The sequence below is a fragment of the Leucoraja erinacea genome, unplaced genomic scaffold (assembly GCF_028641065.1).
Source record: "Leucoraja erinacea ecotype New England unplaced genomic scaffold, Leri_hhj_1 Leri_1167S, whole genome shotgun sequence".
NCBI lineage: Eukaryota > Metazoa > Chordata > Chondrichthyes > Rajiformes > Rajidae > Leucoraja > Leucoraja erinaceus.
Genome location: NW_026575415.1, coordinates 32,890 through 40,169, shown reverse-complemented (window position 1 = coordinate 40,169; position 7,280 = coordinate 32,890). Strand labels below are relative to the sequence as shown.

The following is a 7,280-nucleotide window of genomic DNA, read 5'->3' as shown; positions in this document are numbered from 1 at the left end:
TGGGATGAGTTAACCAAGAAGTTGCAGAGGGAATGGTCTCTGCGGAAGTTAGAAAGGGGAGGGGAGATAATAATAATAATAATAATAATAATAATAATAATAATAATAATAATACATTTTATTTTCGGGCGCCTTTCAAATCTCAAGGTCACCTTACAAAGATTAAACAGAAGAGAAAAAAAACCATATAGTCGGAGAAAAATAAATAATAAGGACATCATCAATACACAAATTAAAGATAGAAATCGCTCCAAAGACACAAAATCAAAAAAGAAACACAATGAGAAGAGAGAGCAGCGGCAGCTAAAGCGCGGCAGCGTGGCTAAAGCGCGCCACGAGATGGGAAAATGTGGCTAGTGGTGGGATCCCGTTGGAGGTGGCGGGAATTTTGGAGGATTATGTGCTCTGTGTGGCGGCTGATCTGGTGAAAGGGGGACTCTGTCTATGTTGTGACTAGGGGGAAGGAGAACAAGGGCAGAGCTGCGGGGTATCGAGAAGACACGAGTGTGGGCCTCATCTATGATAGGAGAGTGAACCCCCGTTTCCTAAAGAATTAGGACAACTCGGATGTCCTGGTATGGAACACCTCATCTTGGGCGCAGATGTAGTGTAGATGGAGGAATTGGGAGTGCGGGATGGAGTCTTTGCAGGAAGCAGGGTGGGGAGAAGTGTAGTCGTGATAGTTGTCGGAGTCAGTGGGTTTGTAATAGACGTCTATCGATAGTCTATTTCCTGTGATGGAGACTCTGAGATCAAGAAAGGGGAGGAAGGTGTTGGTGATGATCCAAGTAAATTTGATTGCAGGATGGAAATTGGTGGTTGAGTTGATGGTCCACGAGTTCTGCATGGGTGCAGGAGGTAGCACCGATGCAATCATCAATGTAATGGAGATAGAGTTCAGGGATAGGGCCTTGAACTTGGAGGATTCGAAGGAGAAGTTATTAAGAGTGAGAACCAGCTCCGCTAGGCGGACTGGTGGTAGTAGAGGGAAATTGGATGGTTCTGCGGTCGAGGAAGAAATGGGAGGCTTTAAGTCCTTCCTGGTGGGAAATGGAGGTGTAGAGTGACTGAACGTCCATTGTAAAGATGAGGGGGTGGGAGCTCTGAATGTGGAAGTCATTAAAGTGACGAAGGGCATGTGAGGTATCCCGAACATAGGTCGATACAGGATGGACCCGGGGGGAATAGGATGGAGTTGAGGTAGGTGGAAATCATTTAAGTGGGACAGGAGGGGACACAGTTGTGTTTATGAATTTTGGGGAGAAGGTATAACCAGGATTTGTGGAGCTGGGAAATGATAAGGTGTCTGGTGTCAGGTGTAAGGCTTAAAGATATCAGAAACAGGAATAATGGAAGAGTGTAAGCTTTACCTTGCTTGAAGTCATCAGATATTTCTTTCAGTGTTGTGTTGAACGAAACAGCACAATGGAACTTTTCATTCGGCAAGGCGTCATCTATCACCGACAGTGGTTTGGCTTTATTACGAACCCTGGAAATATTTAACAACTGGTTATAAACTGAGCATTAGAAATGTTTAGAGATGCTCCACCAAAACTTATAACCATATAACCATATAACAATTACAGCACGGAAAGAGGCCATCTCGGCCTTACAAGTCCGTGCCGAACAACTTTTTTCCCTTAGTCCCACCTGCCTGCACAACTTACAATGTTACCGTCATGACAATGTCCTACCTTCGCTTGCGCCCAGTTTTCTCCTGGAATAAATAAAACATAAATCTCAATTGATTGAGATGGACCGTCCTCATCCCGACAGCGGGAATTTCCCCAAATTTCTACAACACTCTGATAATTCCCATTTCCCAACTCTTATCGCCGCTGTCATGCAGAGAGAAAGCGGATATTGCGTGGAGATGTAGAACGATGGGGGAAAGCACAAGGAATGTTCATGAGAATGACGCCATAAATGAGAGGATGGAACTTAATGAAAAGACTGGGCAGGTTGTGGGGTTTAATCTGGAGAAGATGACAGGAATGATGAGAGGGAATTTAAGTTTATCGGTGGATTTAAATGGGTGGGGATGAAATAATCTCAAATCGAAGGGGAGACCAATAATCAGTTGAAATTTAATGTAAATTTTCAATAAATACCGAAAGGAATGCAGTCATGAGACCATGGACCTCACTAGCATTGGAGAGACTGAAGTGCAAGCGGGATAAAAACATTAAGGCTGGAATTTGGGGTATTGTTACCGGGTGTGGAGAGTAGATGGGAGGGATGTGAGAGGAGCAGAAATCTTAGACTGGATAGGATGGGCCAGATGGCCTGTCTATGATGTAGAATGGGATGTCATTCGTTGGTGAAACAAGGTGGACAAAACAGTGCAAATTCCCCCAAGGTGACCACCCACTGCTGAAGGGAACCGGATATAGATGATCAATCTGAAGTGTACGCCACGTTCTAGATTTCAATTTTAAAAGTCCTCCTATAGCACCCTCGGTACACAAAAATGCTGGAGAAACTCAGCGGGTGCAGCAGCATCTATGGAACGAAGGAAATAGGCGACATTTCGGGCCGAAACCCTTCTTCAGACTGAAGGGTTCCTTAGATGCTGCTCCATAGATGTTGCTGCACCCGCTGAGTTTCTCCAGCATTTTTGTGTACCTTCGATCTTCCAGCATCTGCAGTTCCTTCTTGAACACCTATAGCACCCTCCTCTGGTTTAAAATATGTCTAACATGTAAAACCTCTCAGAGTTTCTTGGTTGGAGATTCCCAGATATTCACTGCCCTCTGCCCATTCGTGGTCCTTGGGATCAGATACAGGATCACCTGTCATTCTTCTAAACTCCACGTAATATAAACACCTCTCTACATTCCGGCCAGACAGCCATGAGATCCCATAGATTCTGCGGGAGGCCAATTAGTTTTCTGAACAACAACAGCTGGAACAGAGGGAATTTACTCAATTCCGAATTACTGGTAAATGCAGCTTTTATTTCTGAAATGTCACCCACCATTTTGTGACTGCACACTTTCCCTTCCCCAAACTGTAATGAAGGGTAGGACTTGAAGTCATCAGATAGTTCTTTGAATGCCGTGTTGTACGAAACAGGGCAATGAAACTTTTCAATCAGCAAGGCTTCATCTACCACCGACAGTGGTTTGGCTTCATCACGAACCCTGGAAATATTTAACCGCTGGTTATAAACCGAGCATTCGAAGAGTTTTGAGATGTTCCACCAAAATTTACAATGTTTTTGTCAAGACAATGTCCTACCTTCGCTTACGACCAGCTTCCCCATGAAAGAAATAAAACACAAATCTCAATTGACTGAGATGAACCGTCCTCATCCCGACAGCGGGAATTTCACCAAATTTCTACAACCCTCTGCTATTTCCCATTTACTAACTCTAATCACCACTGTCATGCAGACAGAAAGCGGATATTGCGCAGAGATGTAGAGCGGTGGGGGAAAGCACAAGGAATATTCATGAGAATGACGCCATAACTGAGAGGATGGAACTTAATGAAAAGACTGGGCAGGTCGTGGGATTTCATCTGGAGAAGATGTCAGGAAGGATGAGACAGAATTTAAGATTATCGATGGATTTAAATGGGTGGGGATGAAATAATATCTCAAATTGAAGGGGAGACCAATAATCAAAGTTGACATGTAACATTGTTTTCAATAAATATCGAAAGGAATGCAGTCATGAGAACATGGACCTCATTTGCATTGGACAGACTGAAGCCAACAGCACAGCTAAATTTAAGTGCAAGCGGGATAAACACATTAGGGCTGGAATTTGGGGTATTGTTACCGGGTGTGCAGAGTAGATGGGAGGGATGATGAATGGAGCAGAAAACTTGACTGGATAGGATGGGCCAAATGGCCTGTCTATGATGTAGAATGGGATGTCATTCAGATGTAGATGATCGATCTGATGTGTGCGCCACGTTCTTAATTTCAATGTTAATGTGGCCATGGCTGATCGAGCCCAGGAATGAACTCCTCCTCTTTGCCTCATTCCATTCTATTACAATTCCCTGATTTTTTTAAAGTGTATTCTCCTCTGGTTTAATATATGTCTAACATGTAAAACGTCTCACAGTCTCTTGGAGAATCTCAGATATTCACTGCCCTCTGCCCATTCGTGGTCCTTGGGATCAGATATAGGATCACCTGTCATTGTTCTAAACTCCACATAATATAAGCACCTCTCTACATTACGGCCAGACAGTCCTGAGATCCCATAGATTCAGCGGGAGGCCAATTAGTTTCTGAACAACAACAGCTGGAACAGAGGGAACATTCGTGGATGGCTGTTTATCGGGTTGGAGGCAGGTGACTAGTGGGGTGCCTCAGGGATCTGTGTTGGGTCCTTTGTTGTTTGTCATGTACATCAATGATCTGGATGAAGGTGTGGTAAATTGGATTAGTAAGTATGCAGATGATACCAAGATATGGGGTGTTGTGGATAATGAAGAGGATTTCCAAAGTCTATAGAGTGATTTAGTCCATTTGGAAAAATGGGCTGAACGATGGCAGATGGAGTTTAATGCTGATAAATGTGAGGTGCTACACCTTGGCAGAACAAATCAAAATAGGACGTACATGGTGAATGGTAGGGAATTGAAGAATGCAGTTGAACAGAGGGATCTGGGTATAACCGTGCATAGCTCCTTGAAGGTGGAATCTCATATAGATAGGGTGGTAAAGAAAGCTTTTGGTATGCTAGCCTTTATAAATCAGAGCATGGAGTATAGAAGCTGGGATGTAATGTTAAAATTGTACAAGGCATTGGTGAGACCAAATCTGGAGTATGGTGTACAATTTTGGTCGCCCAATTATAGGAAGGATGTCAACAAAATAGAGAGAGTACAGAGGAGATTTACTAGAATGTTGCTTGGGTTTCAACAACTAAGTTAAAGAGATAGGTTGAATAAGTTAGGTCTTTATTCTCTGGAGCGCAGAAGGTTAAGGGGGGACCTGATAGAGGTCTTTAAAATGATGAGAGGGATAGACAGAGTTGATGTGGACAAGCTTTTCCCTTTGAGAATAGGGAAGATTCAAACAAGAGGACATGACCTAGAATTAAGGGACAGAAGTTTAGGGGTAATATGAGGGGGAACTTCTTTACTCAGAGAGTGGTAGCGGTGTGGAATGAGCTTCCAGTGGAAGTGGTGGAGGCAGGTTCATTGGTATCATTTAAAAATAAATTGGATAGGCATATGGATGAGAAGGGAATGGAGAGTGATGGTATGAGTGCAGGCAGGTGGGACTAAGGGGAAAAAAATTTGTTCGGCACGGACTTGTAGGGCCGAGATGGCATGTTTCCGTGCTGTAATTGTTATATGGTTATATGGTTATATGGTATTTACTCAGTTCCGAATTACTGGTAAATGCGCATTTATTTCTGAAATGTCACCCACCATTTTGTGACTGCACTTTCACTTCACCAAACTGTAGTGTAACCCCTCACCTTCAGAAACACCACACTGTCTTTTTGATCCATCTGTTGCTGCAACTTTAGGAGTTCCTCCTGAATGAAATTTAAATTCTCATGAATCTTTCCAAGATTTTTCTCCATTGTATTTAGAATCTTCTTCTCTTCCTCCCAGATATCTGCTGTGATCTTGGACTGAAGGTTGTGTGACTGTTCCTGTGAAATAAAAGGTGAAGATCAATATATAATGTCACTGATTCAATAATTTGTCTAAGGTAGACAAAAATGCTGCATGAACTCAGCAGATGAGGCAGCATCTATTGAGAGAAGGAATAGGCAACGTTTTGGGTCTAGACCGTTCTTCAGACTTCAGAAGCATTTAGACATTTAGACATTTTGTCTAAATGCTTCTGAAATCTCGTGAGGGTAACGTGAAACTCATCAATACAATTCCCTGCTGCCTATTCCTTTTAACATGACCATTAATTCCCATTTATCTGTCCACCACCCACTTTCCCAGGGATTATAATGGTCACCGATTGGCCATTGAAGCAAAGTGTGTTGGGAATCCGAAGCGGTCACAGGGAGAAGGCGTGAGCCACACGGGCACCACCCGAGGTCAGGATCGAACCCGGTCACCGGAACTAGGCGACAGAAGTACTTCTCGTGTCACCGCGCTGCCCTATTAGGCTGTGGGCCGAGGAGCTTTATTCTGCAATTTCGTGACCCAAGTCACCAAACTACATGAAATTTTCACATGTTGTGTAAAAATATTTATATAAATCACCCCTGAAACTCGATGTGAAGAAGACTTGCACATTTTTATTAAATTAGAGAAAAAACGGAAAAATGGCGGGAATTTTTTAGTCCAATCAAAGCACATTTAACATTGAGTTGATGGCAGTTGGCCAATTGTTTCAGGCTAGCACACAAAATGGCTGAGGGGGCTTCACAGATGCCTGTTTTACTGGAGATTCCCATGTGTTGTTCTGTGGAATAAATGTGGTGGAAACTTGCAGCAGGTTAATTGTATTTAGTGGGAAAAGCATTAAAAAGGATGAAGAAAGTGCTGCGAAGTGGATTAAAGTGCAAGCAAGCCTTCATATTCCCTGCTGATGTTCTGGAACACAAATAAGGCCCCCGTGAACTCTAACTAAAAGGTAAGATTAAAGTCTGAATTTATGAACATCTATCTGTACGGACTTTAATTAATTTAATAGCACCATTTTATAATGTGAATAAATTAAATTCATTCATTCATGAAATTAAGGGCCTAAACTATAACATAGTCAATTAAACATTGTCACTAATGCCGGCTTGTTGTAGAGTAATAAGTCTTTAACAACTAATCTCGGAGCTGCCTGCGAAAACTTACCGGGAAAAAGTGTTCCGACCGCAGGACCTGGTACTCGCGGTAAAGAGCGATCGATATCCCTCCATTTTTCTCCCGTTATCAGGGTCTGAAAACGACCGCTACAGACGGCATTATGTACAGCCTCCCCCCCCCCCCCCCCCGCGGAGATGATCCGCTGCTGCTCCGCGATCGCGAATCGGAATCGGCCGCTTATTAATTGAGACCGCGGCTTCACTTTACCGCGAGCACCTAGGCCCCACGGTTGGAGCACTTTTTCCCGGTAAGTTTTCACAGGCAGCTCCGAGATTAGCTGTTAAAGACTTATTAATCTACAAGAGGCTGGCATTAGTGACAATGTTTAATTGACTGTGTTATAGTTTAGGCCCTTAATTTCATGAACGAGTGAGTGAGTGAATGAATGAATGAGTGAATGTTTGAGTGAATGCATGAATAAGGAATGAATGAATGAATTTATTTATTTATTTATTTATTCACATTATAAAATGGTGCAATTA

General features: G+C 43.0%; 1 long non-coding RNA gene across 1 annotated transcript; it reads right to left on the bottom strand.

Moving 5' to 3' along the window:
- Nucleotides 1–1,322: 1,322 nt before the first annotated feature.
- LOC129715406 (uncharacterized) lies at nt 1,323–6,510 on the bottom strand. The gene is made up of 3 exons (XR_008726496.1): nt 3,241–6,510; nt 2,978–3,143; nt 1,323–1,717 (listed from the first exon to the last, which is right to left on the bottom strand). It is a non-coding gene; the product is annotated as an uncharacterized LOC129715406 (long non-coding RNA).
- Between the last annotated feature and the right edge of the window lie 770 nt (nt 6,511–7,280).